Raw genomic sequence first — 21,164 nt, 5'->3', positions numbered from 1 at the left:
CCAAGCTGATCTTATGTCTTGTTGTTTTATAAAGCTCCTTGTAGCTATCTCCATCCATATGTACATAAGATGAACCACGTGGAAAGATGTAGGGGGCATTTCTTTGGTACCAAATCATTTCTCATTATCAGACATTTTATATTAATTAACTTACATATACAAATCATTTTTCACATGGAAAATTCATGTGTGTAGAAAACCTAGATTTAGTATTCTATTCTGAAGTAAACGTTCAAATTAAGTCTATTAAGAATGAATAGCGGGATGAGAAGGAAAATACTTTGGCTTCAGAGACAGGAAATTAAATGTTAATGACATAGACTTCATTCCTCTTAAAATCCTTCAGTATAAAGTTAGATGCTTTTCACTAATATGCCCCTGCATTGCCTAAGGTATCACACAGATATCAAAGTTCATTTTTCATTTCCTTCAATAGACACTGGGTTGAGGGTCTTTGCAGAGAATCCCCACCATGGCCAGACCTTCAGCACAAAGGGGTCTCTGGACATCTATATCTCCATCTCCTGGTCATGGAAGTCCATACGTTCTCTTCTAGAGCTGAGGTGTGCTTTTTCACTCTCTGTTCCATCTGTCCTTCACTCACATGTTCTGAAATCAAGAAACCCCTGAGAAGTGACTACTCGTGGAAAAGCCATGAGTCTGAGTTTTGACACCACTCTAGGCTGACATACAAGATGCCATTCATTTCAGGCCATTCAGGAACATGGCTGATGAAACAGCATGGCGTGTTCTTACTCCCTGCTACTCTGTGGGTAATACCGAAGAGTTATGAAAATGAGACACCATAACACATTTAAGAACCCTTGTCTGAACCTACAGTGTCAACAATAAGTCCTCATTCTCTCCCCGATAAAGTGTCTATTTATTGTATTCTCGTTTCTTTCATAAGGTTATTTAACTGCTGAGATGTTTAGTAACTCCTTGAGAAGAATCTAGCAATTTCATTAATATATTACAGTATTATGTAGAGAAAGGTCATTCATTAGAAGTGAAAGTGAATAAAAACCATTTTAACATCTTTGATTTGTACAACTGCGATACAGCTCTTACTAATCATTTGGTATGTATGCACTGAGAACTACCTAGAGCATATTTAATTTCTATCTGATGGTGATATAAATTAAATTTCCTGCCCATGGTAGTGACCTTCAGCTAGGAAGAGGTGGAACCAGGATCGGCAAGCAGTTCTCCCTCTAAGCCTTAGGCTTCTTTGCATTTGAGGCACAGCCTTGGAGAACTGTCCGTGGTGCTGGCCTTGTCTCGCTGAAGTTCCTTTAGCTTCAGATGGTCATAGTCTGAGTGACCACGTTAACTTTTTTTGATTAGAAAAAGAAAATATTTTATTTAAACCTCATTACTCCAACAATAATGCTGTAACTTTCATTCAGAAGATGAGATTTTCGGATCTATATCTTTTTCTTTCTCCCGGACAAATTTTTGAAGGTTTCTTTTAGGGCATGGTTGTTAGGAAGAGGCTTTTCTACTTTATTTCTCCCTAGGAAAGTATTTATTCTTAAGATTTAATGCATAATTTCTCTACATACAGAGAATTTGACTGTATAGGTTTGGAATTTTTTAACATTATATATTACAAGTAACCCTCTTCTTAGTTGCATGACTTTTCAGAATTTATTTTCCTTAATTCTATCATTGTTTTTGTTTTTATTTTTTTTAATTAAAGATTTATTTATTTATTAATTTCTCTCCCCTTCTTCCCCACCCCCGTTGTCTGTTCTCTGTACGTATTTGCTGCGTCTTTTTGTCTGCTTCTGTTGTTCTCAGCGGCTGGGAATCTGTGTTTCTTTTTGTTGCGTCATCTTGTTGTGTCAGCTCTCCGTGTGTGCTGCGCCATTCCTGGGCAGGCTGCACTTTCTTTCGCGCTGGGCGGCTCTCCTTACGGGGCGCACTCCTTGCGTGTGTGGCTTCCCTGTGCGGGGACACCCCTGCATGACATGGCAGTCCTTGCGCGTGTCAGCATTGCCCGTGGGCCACCTCCACACGAGTCAAGGAGGCCCAGGGTTTGAATCGCGGACCTCCCACCTGGTAGACAGACGCCCTAACCACTGGGCCAAGTCCTCCGCCATCATTGTTTTTTTATATAGGTAATCTTTTTTGTTTAGTTAACTGACTTCTTTCAATCCTTTCAAAACTAATACAATCTGGACATAATTTGCCTAGATATATATTTTTATTTACTTTCAAAAGATACGTAGATCACACAAAATGTGACATTAAAAGCGGTAGGAGGTCCCGATGCCCCACCCCACACCCCACACTTATCCCACATCAAGAACTTTTTCATTAGTGTGGTACATGCATTGCATTTGATGAATACATTTTGAAGCACCGCTACACAGCATGGGCTATTACTTACAGTGTAGTTTAAACTCTCTTCAGTCCATCCAGTGGATTCTGGTAGGATATGTCATGTCCTGCATCTGTCCCTGCAATATCAATCAGCACATCTCTAAGTCCTGAAAATGCCTCCGCATCACACCTCCTTTTCCCTTTCCCTGCGTTTAGCAACTCCAGAGGCCACTGTGTCCACATCAATGATACAATTGCTCCTATTGCTAGAGTAAAAATAATTCCTGTAGTTGAATACCATTAAGTCCACTCTAGTCCATATTTTCTTTGTCTATCCCTAGGACCCTGGGATGGCGATGCCCACTCCTTCTCTCGATTGAGAAGGGGCTTCTTTCCCACATGGCTGGTGGATGTGACTCTCGTGCCCACAGCCGTAGACTGTCTTGGTTCCCTGGTGTGGTTGTTGTCCATCCTCATCTCCCTCTCAGCTGATCTGGGTAAGTCCAATGAAGTGGAGTGTAGGTGGTGCAGCAACACCACTGAGGCTCAGGTGGAACCTGGATAGCCCAGAGATTGAAGTCTCCTGGGCATACAGCAAACCCAGCACCCACCAGAAGTTCAATAAAAAGGGACAGAAGAGGCACTGTGGAAAGTCATATCTGAGTCTAACTCCATCACAGGAGGACAAATTGCTAATTAGGGCCTACTCTTAAGGCACTGAACCCTGCATGTATCTGCCATGACCATAGGACGAGGGTGTCCCCATAGCCCCTGGGAGCACCACTACCTGGGGTTGTGTTGTGTCATCTTTGGCTGTCTATGAGATCCTGCTGAGAAGTGCTTAAGCACAAGCCCTCTGATGACCTCCCGACTCATTTTGAAGTCTCTTAGCCATATAAACTCATTTGTTTTTACCAATTCCCCTTTAATTCAAGGTCTTTTTCCAGCTGCAACACCAGCTCGTGCTTGGTTGTAATCCCTGGGTGCCAGGGAGCCTCGTCCCTGAGAGTCATGTCCTATGCTTGGGGGAAGGTAATGCGTTTATATACTGTTTATTTAGAGAGTGGCCATATTGGAGCAACGTGGAGGTATTTCAGAGGTAACTCTTAGGCAGCCTGCAACACTAGGCCAGCTGACACTTGAAGCGCAACAGGGTCATAAGCATAGTCCTCAGTATCAAGGGCCCATCCTTGGACCATCCTTCTTAGCTGGTCATTGCCCTTGCACTTGGGAGATTGTTGCTGTTCCATGGGGAATGTGGCAGAGTTCCCCAGATGGGAACCCAGCCCTCCATCAGTTGTAGTGTGAAACTCTCCCCACTAGGACAATACCCAATGAACATCCAAATATGTCTAAGTCATATGCTTGCCAATGTGAACTCCCTCCCATGCATCCCCATCAATGACACCCACACCAGTGCTCCTCCACTGCCATAGCTGACTGCCTCTGCTATCCAAAACTTCTTAAAAAATTAAGCCTAATATATTGCCAGATTTCGTTAAGAGGAAAATGAAATAATACTGATTAGTTTAAGCATTACAATGCAAATACATATTAATTTAGAAAAAAGTAAGAAAACTTAAAAAAATTGGGGTATTGGAAAAGGAAAAATGCTACAAAAAATTTTTTGACGTTTTTCCTTTCATCACTGTAATAGGTGTTGTCTTGACTGTACAGTGTCAAGGCCATCTCTTCCATTTTTTCCTCAGGGTCTTACCTCTTTATTTTCTTCTTTATGTCTTCAAAGAAGTTTTAGGTCACATTAAAGTCACATACAGAACATAAGGGACTCCCATATACCCCAACATCCTCCCTTTATACCTTCCCCACCAATGATCTTTTTCCATGTGGACATTACATTTGCTCTACTGATGTGTAAGTATTGAAACATGGCTACTAACCATGGTCAGTAGTTTACATTTTGGTTTATATTTCCGACCGTACAGGTTTATAAGTTTTTAGTGAAATTTAACATGACCCGTATCCATCATTTGATGATCATGCAGAACACTTCCATTGCCCCCAGTTTCCCTCTTCCATCTATCCTATTCCTCTGTTCCCCTCCCCTCGGAGACCACCGTGACAATGACGCTTCACTACTTGAAGAACAAGACTCGTCGATACTTGCAACAATGCTGAGGGCTTGACACGCTAGTCTGTCCTCCCCCATTAGGTGTCTGTCACCCATGCTCTCGAGAGACACCCTCCCCTCTGTTTGAGAACATCAGGCCTCCCCAGGAAGTGGGTACAACCCCTTCCCACTCATTGTATGGCTCTCCACTCAGCAGTATAACACACTGTGACATGATGAGCACTCACACCCTCCCTAGAAGCCTGCTCCAGGTGCATTCTACGCCAGATGCCTCCTATTCAGCCCCCTAAACTAGTATTCCTTCCTTGTCATATTGCCAGAGTGTTTACTCAACACTGTAGTTTCAGCCACATACCTGTGAATCCCCAGTGTTCATCTGCCCCTTCCCCCAACATTCCCCTGAGTTCCATGGACATCCGATCCATCCTTCCCACCCTAGAAGTTGTGACGCTTGCACTGCTCAACCCAATGGTATACTTATACCCCTACCATATCCCTTCCCTGCGCAACTACTCATTTCCACGTTATCATAGATTTTGCCTGTGTGGGTATTCGCTCACAGCCTTCTCTTTCCTGTAAACCTGTCTTCCAGACTGTAGCTCTCTGAGTCGGCTCGATTTGCTTAACTCATATCTGAGAGGTCACGTAATGTTTGTCCTTAAAGACGTGACTTGCTTCACTCAACATAAGGTTCTCAGTATTCATCCACAGTATCCCGTATGTTCACACTGTATTCCTTCTTACAGCTGAGTAGCATTCCATTGTATGTGTATCCCACATTTTGTGTATCCATTCGTCTGTTGAAGGGCATTTGGGGTGATTCCATTTGGCAATAGTGAATAATGCCAGTATGCATAATGCCAGTATGCATACTGGTGTGCATACATCTGTTCGCATCCTTGTTTTTAGTTGTAGGTATACACTCAGTAGTGAAATTTCTGGGTCATGTGGCAGATCTATAGTTAGTTTTTGGAGGAAGTGCCAATCTGTCCTCCACAATGCCTGGCCATTGTACATTCCCACCAGCAGGGAATGAGGGTTCCCCTTCCTCCACATCCTCTCCAACACTTGAAGTCCTTTCGTTTTTAATAGTAGCCAGTCTAATGGGTATAAGATGGTATCTCACTATAGATTTGATTTGCATTTCCCTTCTAATTATTGATGTTGAGCATCTTTTCATGTGCTTTTTAGCCATTTGTATTTCTTCTTTGGAGAAATGTCTGTTCAAATCTCGTGCCCATTTTTTAAAATGGGTTGTTTGTCTCCTTATTTTGAGATCAAGGATTCCTTTCCATATGCTGGATATTAGGCTCCCTCAGGTATCTGGTTACCAAATATTTCCTTGCATTAGGGAGGCTGCCTTGTCACTTTCTTGAGAAACTTCTTTGAGGTACAAAAGGTTTTAATTTTGAGGAGGTCCCTTTCATCTATTATTTCTTTTTCTGCTCCTGCTTTGAGTGTGAAGTTCATGAAGCCATTTCCTATCACAAGGTCCTGTAGATTCTTCCGTAGGTTATCTTACAAGGTCTTTATGGTCTTGGCTTTTCTATTTAGATCTTTGATGCACCTTGTGTTGATTTTTATATCAGGTGTTCATCTCTCATTCCTATGCATATGGATATGCAGTTCTCCAAGGCTCATTTGTTGCAGAGGCCGTTCTCTCCCAGTTGATTGGGCTTGGTGCCCTGTCGAATATCAGGTGACTCTATACGTCAGGATCTATATCCCGACTCTCAGTCCAGTTCCATTGGTTAGTATGTCTGTCCTTGTGACAGTATAATGCAGTTTTGACCACTGTAGGTTTGTAGTATGATTTAACGTCAGGTAGTGCCCTTCCTTGATTTCATTTTCCTTTTTCAATATGTCTGTGACTGTTCAGGGTACCTTGCCCTTCCAAATACATTTCACAGGGAGTATTTCCAAATCAGTAAAAAATGCTGTGTTTATTTTTATTAGGATTGCATTCACCCTGTAGATTATTTCGGGCAGTTTAGACACCTTAATGACGTTTATTCTTCCTATTGATGGACAGGGAATATTTTTCCATTTGTTTACGTCTTCTTTGATTAAAGTGTTGTGTAGATTTCTGTGTTTGTCATTTACATCTTTATTTAAATGTATTCCTAAGTATGTGATGTTTTTATATTATTATTACAAATGACGGTTTATTTCTTGATTTCCTCCTTCTATTGGTCATTATTGGTGTAGGTGTTTGGTTTTTGCACAGGTGTCCGGGGATCAAGCCGGGTAGTAGATGATTGGGTGCCTGTGGCTGTCCGTCAAGGGTAGGACAGGTCCCCGTAGGGGCGTGGCGTCCCGGAGCGGGGCGGGAGCTCATTGGCTCAAGCGCTGGCGTCGACGCAGACGCTCCGCCCCTGAAGCCCCGCCCCGTCCCGGGCCGGCGGCCCCTAGAAGAGCTGGCGGCGTGTGGGGCGCACGAGGCCCTGCTGGGTGTTCCGGGGGCGCCGCCCGGGAGCCCGAGGGCGGGGGAGCGTGTGGTCGGCGGGCGTGGGGGCTGCGGGAGCGCTCGGCCCTTGCCCAGGGACCCGGCCCGTGTCCCGCCCGGGTAGCGGTAAGTTTGGGACGGAGTTGGCGTCGGGGCGGGACAGGCGGGCGGCGACCCCCCGGGGCGCGGAGAAGGGGGCGAGGAGCTCCCCGCTGGCGGCGTCGGGGGCGCGGGTCCCGGGAAGTCGTGCGGGGCCCCGGTCCTGCGCGCCCTCAGGGCCTGGTGGGGCCCGGGCGGCGCCTGGCGGGGGCGCTGCTTCCGGGGCGGCGCGGGGCCGGGGGCGGGGGTGCAGTCGAGGGGGCGCGGGGTGCAGTCGGGGTGGGGCGTGGTGCACTCGGGGGGTGGTGCAGGTTGCAGTCGGCGGGGGTTGCAGGGTGCGGGGGGGGGCGGGCGCAGGTTGCTGTCGGAGTCCTGGCCCAGCGGGACTGTGGTGCCGGGCCCGTGGCACAGTAAGGTCCCGGGGGTTCACGGGAAGGGTGGCCCGCCCTCACCCCCGCCCCTCCTGCGCCCACCATGGTCCTGAACACCCCCACGGTACCCCGTGTCCCCCCCAGGGCCCCTCTGGCCCCTGAATGTTGCCCCCAGGGTTCCTCCAGTCCCACAGCGCTTCCTCCTCCCACTTAGTCCCCCCTTTTCCTCACAGTCCCCCTTCCTGCAAGGTCCTACCCCCCCCAACGCTTCCTGTCCTCCCCACTCCCGCCTGTCCCCCCCCCACTCCCTCCCCCCCACTCTCCCTCCTAACCCCCGCTGTCCCTCTCCACACCAGGTCCCTCCTTGGCTCCCATGGTCCTTCCTGCCCTCACCCCAAAGTCCCTCTTCCCCGTCTACTGTCCCTTTCCCCCAAGACCACCCCCCCGTTGTCCCTCCCCGAACAGGCCGTCCAGCCCCCCCTTGGTCCCTGACCCTCCAAAGTCCCCTCCTTTATCCCCCCCATGAACCAGCCCCCATCCACGGTCCCTCCCCCACACAATGTTTTCTGCCCCCCCAAGGCTCCTGTCCCCCATGGCTCCTCCTGTCCCCCCACTCTCCCTCCTCCTCCCGCAGTCCCTCCTGTCCCCTCCCAGGTCCCTCTTTTTCCCCGCACAGTACCTCCTGTTTCCTGATGGTCCCTCCTGGTGCCCCACGCTCCCTCCATCCTCATGGTTACTCCCACCTCACCAAGGTCCCTCACCCTCAAGTTCTCTCCTGCCCCTTCACAGTCACTCCTGCACCCCTACCTTCCCTTCTCCCCCACAGTCCCTTCCCCCAAGGTCCCTTTAGCCCCCTCAAGGCCTCTACTTCCCTCCACGAACCCTCCTGCCCCCCCACAGTATCTCCTCCCCCGCCAAGGTTCCTCCTGTCCCCCCCAGGTCCCTCCTATCCCCCCATGGTCCCTCCTTCCCGCTTACTGTCCCCCCATTGTCCCTCCCCAAACAGGCCATCCTGCCCCTCCCATGAATCACCCCCACACACAGTCCATCCTCCCCACAATCCTTTCTACCCCCACATGGCTCCTCCTGCCCCCCCCTTCCTGCCTCCCCCATGGCCCCTCCTCCCCGGCCAAGGTCCCTCCTATCCCCCCCATGATCCCTCCTCCCCCGCCAAGGTCCCTCCTATCCCCCCATGGTCCCTTCTCCCCCGCCAAGGTCCCTCCTATCCCCCCATGGTCCCTCTTATTCCTCCATGGTCCCTCCTGCTCCCCCCACGCACCTCCTGGTGTGCCATTCTCCCTCCACTCCCACGGCTCCTCCCTCCTCCCCAGGGTTCTTCCCCACCCCCATGGTCCTCCTCGCCCCCGCGGTCCCTCCTACCACCTCCACACTCCCTCGTGCCCCCCACAGTATCACCTCCCCTCGCGGTCCCTGCCTCTGCCTCCCCACAGTTCCTCCCCCACATGGTCCCTCATCCCCCCCACGGTCCCTCCTGCCCTTCCACAGTTCCTCCTCCTCTCCTACGGTCCCTCCTCCCCGTGATTGTCCCCCCACCCACTGTGTCCCCCCCAAAGTCCATCCTCCTCCATGTTCCCTCCTTCCCATGATCCTCCCCAACCCCGGTCCCCCCACATGGTCCCTCCTGTCCCCCCACCGTCTTCCCTTCCTCCAACTTTCCTTCCAGCACTCCCACGGTCCTCCTGTCACCCCACAGTTCCTCCTGTCCTCCCAAAGTCCCTCTTTCTCTCTCCCCCCATGATTCCCCACCCTCAGTGTCCCCTCAAAGTTTGTCCTCCTCATTGGTCCCTCCCGCCTATGGTCTTCCCTGCCCATGGTCCCCTCCAAGGTCCTTTCTCCCCCCACTGTCCCAGCTGCCCACCCCCACATTCCCTCCTTCCCCCTCAGTCCCTCCTGCCTCCCCTTGGTCTCTCCTGCCCCCCACAGCCCTTCCTGCCCCCCATGATCCCTCCTGCACCCCTGTGGTACCCCCTCCCCTCCATGGTCCCTTCTCCCTCTCCACAGTCCCCCCTCCCTCCCTGCACTGCCCAGGGTCCCCCATGGTCCACCCCTTGGCCCTGCCCTGCACCCTCCTGGCCCTCCCAGGTCCCTGGGTGCTTCCCCTTTCAGCGCCCCCTTGCCAAGGCCCTACACTTCAGATGGCCCCTGGAGCCAGGCGGAGGCTGCTTCTCCCTCTTCTCCTCCCACCTGGAAAGGCCAGGCTCAGGGACTGGCCTGCAGCAGTGGCTCTTCCAGGGGTCACTGCTGAGGGGGAATTGGGGGCTCCTGGGGAAGGGCTCCTGGGAGGCCCAGGGGGAGCGTGACTGACCCCCGGTGTGTGCCTGCAGGGAGCACAGTGAGTGGGGCCCTCGCGGGAGGGGCCTCTGGGTGCAGGTTTGTGCCCGGCCTGGGAGCTTTGCAGGGACCACCACAGTGTGCGTCTAAAAGTGTGTGTCTGGCCCCAGAGGTCTGCAGGTGCGGCTCCTCCTGCTCTCAGGCATTTGCGTTCTTGGGGTCACAGCCCTGGTGAGTCACTTGAGCCTTTCCTTGTCTGTGTGTCCTGTTTCATTCTTTTCTGGTTTCTGGGATTCCACAGGGCAGGTGAGGGCTGGGTTCTAGGGCCCCCACCACTGTGTCCCCTCCTGGCTGTGGCTGCACTGTAGGCCCAGGACAGCCTCAGCCTTGGCTTCCCTCAGAGCTCCCCCTGGTCCCAGGACACTCTTTCCTTTTGGTGGTGGTTACAGGTGTTTTCTTAGAAGTGTGGTTTCCTGGAGTAACGCTGGGTGGAAACGGTTGGAGAGCTCTTGCTCAGGTGATAGCTTGCTAGGGCCGGAGGAGGGCAGCTGGCCGGTGGGGGCCACTGGATTTGGGTGCCTGCTAGGACCCTCTGCACAGCCTGGGAAAGGGCGCCTGCTGGCCAGGCCGCCTGCCCGAGGCTGCTGACGGTCCCAGGGGTGTGCTGAGCATTTCCAGGGGCTCCAGGAGCCTCTCCTTGGCAGGGGGGTGACCTGGGTGTCTTGGGGACACCACTGTCGCCCTGCTTTGTCTACCAGGAGCAGTCACCCAGCTGGCCTTAAAGGAGCCTGGCTGCAGAGGACGCCTCTGTGCTTACTGTTCTCGGCCTCTTAGAAGAGTTGGTCCCGTTGTAGGGAAGCAGCTCAGGGCTGTGGAGCCGCTGCTCTCACTCAGGACAGATGGCTGGACCTTCTCAGCCCACCCCCTTCTCTTGTCCCCTGCACTTCCCCCTGCACTTCTGAAGGTGGTTTTCACAGGGTTGCCTCCTGGAAGGGGAGCCAGGCAGGGCTGCTGGGGCCCTGTCACTTCCATGCAGATGACCACGCTGTTCTCCTAGTGCCCTGTCACTCAGCAGATCCTAAGTGTGATGAGGAAGAATACAGTGCTACTCTCAGTGGTTTTATAAGAAAACCGTAGCAATGAAATCTTTAGATGAGGATTAGCAGTCCTTTTTGTTTTTTTTTAACAAATTAATTTTATTGATACATGTATGTTTTAACAATTCAGTTTTATTGATATTAAGAAAGCCTACAAGTCATTCAAAGTGTACAATGCATGGTATTTAGTATAATTACATGGATGTGCATTCATTACCTTGGTCATCATTAGAATATTTTCATTATTTCAATAATAAGAAAAATAAACTAATGAGAAAATTCTTCACACCCTCTGTTTGCCTGCTGGATATAACTTCCCTTTCTGGCAGCTCCAGCACAATTATTGATGTATTAAGCAGTTTTATTGAGATATATTCACAACGATATGAACTGTCCAAAGCGTGCCATCAGTGGCTTTTAGTATAATCACAGTGTGGTGCATTCATCGTTATAAAAATTTTTAGAATCTTTTTCAGTACTTTAAAAGGAAAATCTCAAGCCCCTTAGCAGTCATTCCCCAGCCCTATATAACCACTAACCTAACTTCATCTTTATAAACTGATTTACATTTTCTATCAGTGGAATCATGCAGTATGTAGTACTTAGAGTCAGGTTTCTTTCCCTTAACATAAGGGATATATTAATATTTTGTAGTGTTAACATACATTTGTTCAATTTCAAAAATTACACTGATATATGCAGTTTTATCCATATTCATATTTCACACGTGATCTTTCCTATGCTAAGAAAGAACCTTTTGGTTACTCTATCTCTTTTGTTACCTCTGTTTCTTGAGCAACAGATCACATTTTAAAGTCTCCAAACTCAACTCTTCGGTGTAACCTCATCTATTTTCTTTTTCTTTTGTGCATTTAATAATTGAATATATAAACAATTTAAAGAAAAGAAAACACTTGAATAAAAACAATACAATTATAAATTGAATATATTGGGTATCTGATAAGTTTTTTCCAATCCTACATTATATTACACGATACGTTTGGTTCATAGTCAACACAACCATATAGTATTTGATCTTTTGTGTCTGGCTTGCTTCCCTCAGCATAATGTCCCCTAGATTCAGCCATGGTGTCATGCGCTTTATGACTTCATTTCTTTTTACTGCTGCATAATGTTCCTTCATGTGAATACACCGCAGTACGTTTATCCATTCATCAACGGATGGACACCCGGGGTGTTCCCAACTTCCGGCGATAGCGAATGATACTGCTTTGAACATGGGTGTGCTGATGTCCGTTTGTGTCCCTGCTATCAGGGCTGTATACCCAGTAGTGATGTTGCAGTGTCATGTGGCAAGTTTATCTTTAACTGCTTTAGTAACTGCCAAACAGTCCTCCACAGGAGCTGTACCACTGTGCTTTCCCACCCACAGTGAGTTAGCGTGTCTCCACGTCCTCTCCAGCACTGTGGTTCTCTGTCTGTGGCAGGATCACTGGAGTGGGATGTCAGGGACGGGATAACGTGGGAGGAAGCCCACCTCGCGTCCATATAAGGCCCATAAATGTACGTTCGTGGGGCATCGCCTCGGTGGATGGAGGTTCAGACGGTAACCGAAGGAATGTCAAATTCCCATCCTGGGGAGCTCTGCCACGTTCTCTAAGACGTCAGCAAGAATCCCCCTAGAGTACAGGGACAATGACTAGTGGAGGAAGATGGTCTCCTGATGGACACTTGATATTGATGACTGTGTGTGCTTATGAACCTTCACACTCGAAATTGAAACTTAGCCTTCTGTTACAGGGTGCCTAAGAGTTGCCTCCTGGGAGCCTCCTCGTTCCTCACGTGCGGCCTCTCTCTAAGCCAAACTCAGCCTATAAATACATTGTCTGTCCCCCAGTGTGGGATATGACTCCAGGGTATGAGACTCCCTGGCACCGAGGGATTACTACCAAGTACCAACTAGCAATGCCACTGGAAAAAGACCTCGACCAAAATGAGGAAAAGATAAAAGAGAAATCAGTTGAGGTGCTAAGAGTCTGCAAAGGGAGGTGAGCCCAGAGGTTATCCCAGGGTTGATGCTTATGCATGTCTCAGCAGGGTCTCTCACTGCCAAAGTCGATGCTACCCCAGAGAGCTGGTGTCCTGAGTGTTCTGAAACATCCAGGCGCTGGAGCCAGGCAGACAGCTCAGGAGTTTGGTGCCCTGCCAGTGGTCCCTACTTTGGAATTTATGGTCCCGCCGAGTGCACTGACTTGGGCCCAGTTGTTTCCCCACACGTGGCTCTTCTGTCCTTCTATTTATGTCTGTAATTAGCACTGAAGTTAGTCCTGTAGAGGCCTGCGTGTCCTCCAGGTAGGTTGTAGACAGGCCTTGGTGGGCTGCTTCTAAGGGCAGCGTGGTGGGGAGGTGCCTGAGATTAGATAGGTAGAGGTGCAGGTCTGTTGATGGATGCAGCGCCTTTTGTTATCCATGCTCCAGCTCATAGACGTGTGTGTTTTTTTTCCTCCAGTTTTGGCTGCCGTACAGTTGCTCTAGGAATCATTGCACGGATACAGTTTCGTTTGTTTAGGAAAGACTTTTTGGAGTGGAGTCAGGATGAATTACGGTAAGTTCACATTTTTAAGAAACTGACAAAATGTTTCCCAAAGTGGCAACACCGTTTTGCATTCTCACCGGAAATGTGTGAGGATTCCAGTTTTTCCACATTTTCTTTAACGGTTGGCATTACGTCTCTTGATTTTAGCCATTTTATTATCTATAGCAGATTTTAGCATGTATTTCCCTAGTGATGAAAAGGATCATACGTTTCTCCTTTGGTAAATGTGTATTCTCGTATTTCTCCCATTTTTAAGTGCTGTTTGCCTTTGTTTTAAAGAAGCATACAGTTCATCCACAGTGCACAATCGGTGGTATTTGGCACAATCACAAAGTCATGAGTTGATCCCCTCAGTCATCATTAGAGCATTTTCGTTAGTTCAATAATAATAATAAATGAAAAAAACAACTAGTAAAATACATCACCTCTTGATCTCTCTGTGCTTCCCCTGCTGTCCGCAGATCCCATTTCTAGGTATTTTTGCACAAATACTTTTTTTCCCTCTATACGTTGATTTATAGTGACATCTTACGTAGATGGAATCATACGTTATGTTACACAGTGCAATTAGGTGAGAGTAGTGCAAGCCTCCTGTATTTGTCCCGTTGTGTCTGGCTTGCTTCACTCAGCATCCCGTCCTCCAGTTCATCCATGTTGTCATCGGGTTCACGACTTGACTTCTTCACACCCCGGCACGATGTTCCTCCGTGTGAATACAGCACAGTGTGTTTCTCCAGTCACCGGCTGATGGACACCCGGGCTGTTTCCGGCTTCTGGCAGTTGGGATAACGGCACTCTGAAGGTAGGTGTGCAGGTGTCTGACATGTCAGTGCTCTCAGTTCTCCTGGGAATATGCCCAGTAGTGCTGTTGCAGGGTCCCGTGGCAAGTCTATATTCAGCTTCTTTAGGAACTGCCCGACAGTCCTCCACCGTGGCTGTGGCCTTCTGCATTCCCACCAACAGTGAATAAGTGTTCCTGTCTTTCCTCATCCTCTCCAACACTTGCACTTCTCTGACTTTTTCATAGTGGCTATTCTGATAGCTGTGAAATCACATCTCATTTTGATTTGCGTTTCTCTAATCATTAATGATGTTGAATATTTTTTCATGTGTTTTTTGCCATTTGTATTTCTTCTTTGGACAAATGTCTATTCATGTCTTTTGCCCATTTTTCTATTGGGTCGTTTGTCTTTTTATTGTTGAGTTGTTACATCTCTCTCTATATCTTGTACATTAATCCCTAATTGGACATGTGGTGTCTAAGTGTTTTCTCCCATTGAATTGGCTGCCTTTTCCCCCGTTTGATAAAGTCCTGGGAGGTGCAAAAGTGTTTAATTTTCAGAAAGTCCCATTTATTTAATTTTTCTTTTGTCGTTTGTGCTTTGGGAGTAAGGTCCAAGAAACCACCACATACTACAAGGTCTTTAAGACATTTCTCTACATTTTCTACTAGTAGTTTTATGGTCCTTTTTTTTTTTTTAGAGAAACAATAAATGTATAATAGTTGTGAACTTAAAAAACATGTAACATCTCACTCTACCACCAGTAACTTGTATTGTTTTTAAACCTTTTAAACTAATGATTAAAGAACATTGTCAAAATATTACTACTAAACAAAGTATTTTTCCTCTAACCAATACAATTATTATCTTTATATCATTTATATATGAACATACATAAAAAAGTCTATAGCAAAAGTTGCGAACTTAGAAAGCAAACATGCATAACGTCATGCAGGGGTCCCATACATCAACCCTCCACCAAAACCTTGTATTGTCATGGGACGTTTGCTGCAAACTATGAAAGAACACTGTCAAAATCTTACCACTAATCATAGTTCTTATCTTACATTTGGTGTGTTTTTTGGCCAAACCGCCCTATTATTTTTTAAATATGTATATTTTTATGACAAAAGTTGTAAACTTATCAAACAATTATGCACATGTGCAGAAATCTGATTATTGTCATGTCCATAGCGTACATTTGGCTCACTTTTCCATACTGCCTCAGTATCAACACAGTACATCTTTTGCATAGATGCAAGAATAGTATATTATGACTACTAACCACAGTCCATAGGTCCCTCCAGCTGTATTATTCCCATGCTTCTCCACATTCCCAACACCTGCCCTGGTAATATACATTTGTTGTAGCTCACAAAGGACACTCGTGCATCTGTGCCATCAACCACAATTCTCACCCACCTCTTGGTTTACCGTGCTATCCAGTTCCTAGATCATTCCCAAGCATTCCGTCAATTGGCATTTACATAACTAGACTACGATTTTCAGTCACATCCCCATTTATAAAGTAGCTGTTACTCACTGTGTGTTACCATCCACTCTATACATTTCCCCAATTTTACAGCACAGCTAACTAAAACTTCTACATACATTAAACATCAGTAGTCCACTCAGTTCCCCTCTTTTCTCCTTCAAGAATCCACCCCCTACCACTCGGTCTTGAAGATATTTTCCAATAATTTCTTCTAGAAGTTTTACGGTTCTTGTTTTCATTTTTAGTTTTTTGATCCATTTTGAGTTAATTTTTGGATAAGGTGTGAGATAGGTGTCCTCTTTTCCTTCTTTCAGCTATGGATGTCCAATTCTTTCAGCACCGTTTGTTGAATGGATTGTTCTGCCCAAGCTGTGTGAGTTTGACAGGCTAGTCAACAATCACTTGACCATACCTGTGAGGGTCTGTTTGTGAACCAGAAATTTGGTTCCACTGGTCTATTGTGTCTGTCTTTAGGCCAGTACCACGCTGTTTTTACCACTATAGGTAGGTATTATGATTTAAAGTCTGGAGATGAGGGTTTGCTTTTCCTTTTTATGGTGTTTCTGGCTATTCAAGACTCCTTTCCCTTCCAAATAAATTTAATGATTGTGTTTTCAATTTTTTCTTTAATGCTGGTGGAATTTTTATCAGGATTGCATTAACTCTGTATATCAATTTGAGTAGAACTGGTATCTTAATGATATTTAGCCTTCTAATCCATGAGCATGGAGTGTGCTTCCAGTTATTTAGGCCTTTTTTAATTTGTTTTAACACTGAGGTGCAGTTTTCTGAATACAAGTGCTTTCCATCATTGGTTAAGTTTATTCCTATTTGAGTTTTATCTGTCGTATTATTTTCCCCACTTTTTTGACACTCTTGGTTACTTTTTTTGATATAATCTTCATTTCTAGACTCTCTTCCAGGCCTCTCTCTCCTGTCTTTCTTTTGCACACCCTTTAGTATCTCCTGAAATTCTAGTCTCTTGCTTAGAAATTCTATCAGTTTCTGTTTATCTGTGAATATTCTAATTTCACCCTCATTTTTGAAAGGCAGTCTTGCTGGATATAAGATTCTTGGCTGGAAGTTTTTCTCTTGTAATATCTTTAATATATCAGACCACTGTCTTCTTGCCTCCATGGTTTCTGGTGAGAAATCCGTACTTAACCTTACTGAATATCCCTTATATGTTATGCATTGGTTTTCTCTTGCTGCTCTCAGAATTCTCTGTCTTTGGCCTTTGACGTTCTGATGAGTATGTGTCGGAGTCGGTCTATTCGGATTTTCTCGGATGGGAGTATGTTGTACTTCCTGGACAGCGATACCTATTTTCTTCAACAGGGTTGGGAACTTTTCTACCATTATTTCTTTAAATAGTCCTTCTGCCCCTTTTCCCTTCTCTTCTCCTTCTGGGACACCCATGACACATATGTTTGCATGCCTTTTGCTGTCATTTAGTTCCCTGAGACCTTTTACAATTTTTTTCCATTCTTTTCTTCAACTCTTCTTTTGTAAGTTCACTTTCAGAGGCCATTTCTTCAAGCTCACCAATCCTTTCTTCTGCCTCCTCAAACCTGCTATTATATGATTCCAATGTTTTTTTTAATTTCATGAGTTGCACCTTCTTCATTCCCATAAGATCTGCTATTTTTCTATGTCTGCTTTCAAAGTCTTCTTTGTGCTCCTCCAATGTCGTCTTAATATCCTTAATCTCTTTAGCCATCTCATTGAATTTATTAAGGGGATTTGTTTGAACATGTATAATTAGTTGTCTCAACTCCTTTATGTCATCTGGAGGCTTATCTTGTTCTTTTAACTGGGCCGTAGCTTCCTGTTTCTTGGTGTGGATTGTAATTTTTTGTTGGTGTCTTTGCATCTGGCTTCCTAGAGTATTTATTCTGGGTGCAATCTTTCTCTTTAGTTTAGGGCTTCCTATCCTTCCTCCCTTGCTGATTGTGCAGTAGGAGCCAAGCATGTAGTTGTTGCTGTGAGCTGTGGAGTTTCAAGCCCCCTTCATTGTGCCGGGACCAGTGAAGCTTCTTCCAACTTTCTCCTTTGCCAGGGGTAGGGACAGAGTCACAGCCCCTGTGACTGGAATAATCCACATGCAGGCCTAGACTGTAGTTGCCCAGAGAGACTGATGGAGCCTCACATCCCTTTCTCCCCTGCCTGGGGCAGGGATGGAGCTGCAGGTGTGGGCAGCAATCTATGCAGTGCGGGTCCTAAGATGACCACAGTGGCGCTGGTAGACTTCTGATTTTCAGTCTGTGCCAGCCAGAGTTCCCTGCAGTTACCTGTACAGGCTGGTGCAGGGCTCCTCAGTGTCCTCCCTGCCAGAGGCAGGGCTGAAACTTAGGCAGGCTGCAGGCTGATCTGCGGGAAAGAAACTGGTTCCTGCTGACCCTGAGAGTTTCAGTCAGCCCAGCTTCCCCTCAGGCTGGGGGTGGAGTCAGAATGGCGTCTGCTGGCCTGTTTCTGACTTTCGGCTTGGCTCGTTCTCACCCTTCCTGTTCCCAGGGTTATCTCTTAGCCAGCCAAGTCTCCCAATCAGTAGGCGAAATGGGCAGCCAACTGTCTTCTCCTGTTTCTGGGAAGTGGATCTTCCAATTCCTGTCACAGAGCAGCTCCTGGGGCGGCTCGTGCCGCCAGAGTAGGATGATCACGGGCCTCCCTGGCTTGGCCGGTAATTTCCCAGAGAGGCTGGCTCAGGTCCCCGCAGCTTCCTCCCTGCTGGCTGGCGGTGGCACTGGGGCCTAGGCTGGAGCTGCAATGTGATCTTGGTGGGAAGAAGCCGGTCCCCGCCAGCACTGGGATCCTCAGTCCACCCCGCTTCCCCTCGTGACAGGCGTGGAGTTAAGATGGCAGCTCCCGGCCTCTTTCTGACTTGGACAGGCTCAAACTTCTTCTCAGGATTATACTGTAGCCCGCTGAATTTCCTCATCAGTAGCTGAAGTTGGTGCCCATCCATCTCTTCCTCACCCATGTTTTTAAAAATTGTATTTACTTATTTATTTATTTATTTCTCTCCCCTTCCTCCCCCACCCCGGGAATCTGTGTGTCTTTTTGTTGCATCATCTTGTCGTGTCAGCTCTCCGTGTGTGCCACACCACTACTGGGCACTCTGCACTTTGTTTTGCGCTGGGCCGCTCTCCTTACGGGGCACACACCCTGCGCGTGGGTGTCCTGCGTGGCACGGCACTCCTTGCGCGCATCAGCACTGCACATGGGCCAGCTCCACACGGGTCAAGGAGGCCCGGGGTTTGAACTGTGGACCTCCCATGTGGTAGACGGACGCCCTAACCACTGGGCCAAGTCTGCCGCCTCTCACCAGTTTTGGGAAGTGGAGCTTTGATTCCAGCCTCGGAGCTGCTCCTGAGGCGGCTTGTACCTCCAGTGGAGGATGGCACCGGCCCCCAGGGTGTGGAGCCTCTACTTACGAGTCTTCTCTGCAGACGGGCATCTCCTCCTTCCACTCCCCCAAGGATGTTGCAGGAAGCTCTTCTGGCCTCCTGGAGCCCCCAGATGATGCTTCAGCTGGCTCAGAGAGCTCTGGGTGTTTGCTAACTGCCCTGCAGCAGGAGCGGACTGTAGGAGCCCCTTACTCCTCTGCCATCTTCCTGGTTCTCCGGTACTTGCTTTGACATTTAGGTGTTTGATCCATTTTGAGTTGATTCTTGTATGGAGAGTGAGATGGGGGTCTTTTTTAAATTCTTTTGGTTATTTATAACCTGTTCTATAGGAATTTGTTGAAGAGTCTGTTTTTTCCCATTCACACAGACTTGGTAGGCTTGTCAAAAACTGCTTGACCATAGAGGTGAGAGTATATTTCTGTACTCTCAATCTTATTGCACTGATGGGTGTATCTCTTTTTATGGCAGTGTCATGCTGATTTGTCCACTGTAGCTTTGTAATATGTTTCAAGGTCAGTGAAATTTTTCCTACGTTGGTCTTCTTTTTCAGAATACTTTTGGCGCCTCGTGTGCACTTTCCCTTCCAAATGATTTGGCAATTGTCTTTCCTATTTCTGTAAAGTAGACTGTTGGAATTCTCATTGGTATGGCAGTGAATATATCAATCAATCTGGGTACGATTCACCTCTTTATGATATTTAGTCTTCCAGTCCATGAACACGGAATGTCTTTCCAATTGTTTCGGTCTTTTTAAATTTCTTTTAGCATTGTTTTGTAATTTTCTCCTTATAGGTCCTGTGCTGCTTTTGTTAAATCGATTGCTAGATGTTGGAGTCTTTTTGTTGCTCTTGTACATGAAATTTTCCCCTGATTTCCTCCTCAGGTTGTGCAGCGCTAGTGTACCTAAACATTGCTGATTTCTCCGTGTCGATCTTGCTGCCTGTCACTGTGCTGAACTCAGTTATTAGCTCAAGTAGCTTCGGTGTAGACATTTCAGAATTTCCTAAATATAAGATCATGCCTTCCGAAAACAGAGTTTTCCTTCCTCTTTTCTTATTTGGATGCCTTTATTTTTTTTTCTAGTTGCTCTACCTAGAGCGTCTATTGCAATGTCAAAGAACAATGGTGCTAGTGGACATCCTTGTCTTGTTCCCGGTCTCAGAGAAAAAGCTTTCAGCCATTCCCCCTGGGTACGATGTTAGCTGTGGGTTTTTTCTTATGTGCCTGTTACCATATTCAGGAATTTCCCTTCTACTCGTCTGTTTTGAAATGTTTTTATAAGAAACAGTGTTGGATTTTGTCAAATGCTTTTTCTGCCTTGATTGAGACGATCATTTGGTTTCATTTCGTTCACTTTGTTAATGTGGTGTATTTCATTGATTGATTTTCTTATGTTGAACCAGCTTTGCCTACCGAATAAATCCCATTTGGTTTTGATAGATAAGTCTTTTGATGTGCTGCTGGATTCGATTTATAAATATTTTGTTGAGAATTTTTGCATCAATCTTAATTAGAGAGATTGGTCTGTAATTTTCTTTTCCTTCCAGTGTCTTTGTTTGGCTTTGGTATTACGGTGATGTTGGCTTCCTAAAATGTGTTGGGTTATTTTTCTTCCTCTTCAATATTTGGAAGAGTTTAAGCAGGATTGGTGTTAATTCTTTTTGAAATGTTTAGGAGAATTCACCTGGGAAGGCAGATGGTCCTGGAGTTTTCTCTGTTGGGAGATTTTTGAAAACAGATTCAGTGTCTTTAATTGTAATTGGTTTGTTAAGTTCTTATGTATCTTGTAGTGTCAATGTAGGTTAGGTTGTGCATTTCTAGAAATGTGAGCATTTCATCTAGGTTGATTAGTTTATTGACATACAGCGTCTGGGAATATCTTCTTATGATCCTTTCTAGTTCTTGGGTTGCCCCTTTTCATTTCAAATTGTATGTATTAGGTTCTTCTTTTTTTTTTTTCCTTTGTTAATCTTGCTAGGAGTTTGTGAATTTTACTAATCTTCTCAAAGAATCTGCTTTTGTTTTGATTTTCTCTATTTCTTTTTCTTCTCAATTTCATTTATTTCTTCTCTAATCTTTATTATTTCTTCTCTTTTTTTTGAGGACTGGTTTGCTGTTCTTTTTCTAATTTCTCATTTTGTTCCCTTAATTCTTTGAGTTTCGCTCTTTTTTCTTTTTTAATACAGGCTTTTAGGTCT

At 46.6% G+C, this 21,164-nt stretch overlaps 1 long non-coding RNA gene across 1 annotated transcript; it reads left to right on the top strand.

Annotated features, from left to right (window-relative positions):
• The first annotated feature begins 12,486 nt into the window (after window positions 1-12,486).
• LOC139438477 (uncharacterized) lies at window positions 12,487-14,084 on the top strand. Its single transcript, XR_011648150.1, has 3 exons — window positions 12,487-12,734; window positions 13,196-13,291; window positions 13,912-14,084. It is a non-coding gene; the product is annotated as an uncharacterized lncRNA (long non-coding RNA).
• Window positions 14,085-21,164: the final 7,080 nt, after the last annotated feature.

The sequence above is a fragment of the Dasypus novemcinctus genome (genome assembly GCF_030445035.2).
Source record: "Dasypus novemcinctus isolate mDasNov1 chromosome 12 unlocalized genomic scaffold, mDasNov1.1.hap2 SUPER_12_unloc_4, whole genome shotgun sequence".
Classification (NCBI taxonomy): Eukaryota; Metazoa; Chordata; class Mammalia; order Cingulata; family Dasypodidae; genus Dasypus; species Dasypus novemcinctus.
Note: the sequence above shows the minus strand (reverse complement) of the source record. Positions and strands in the feature narration are given on the sequence as shown.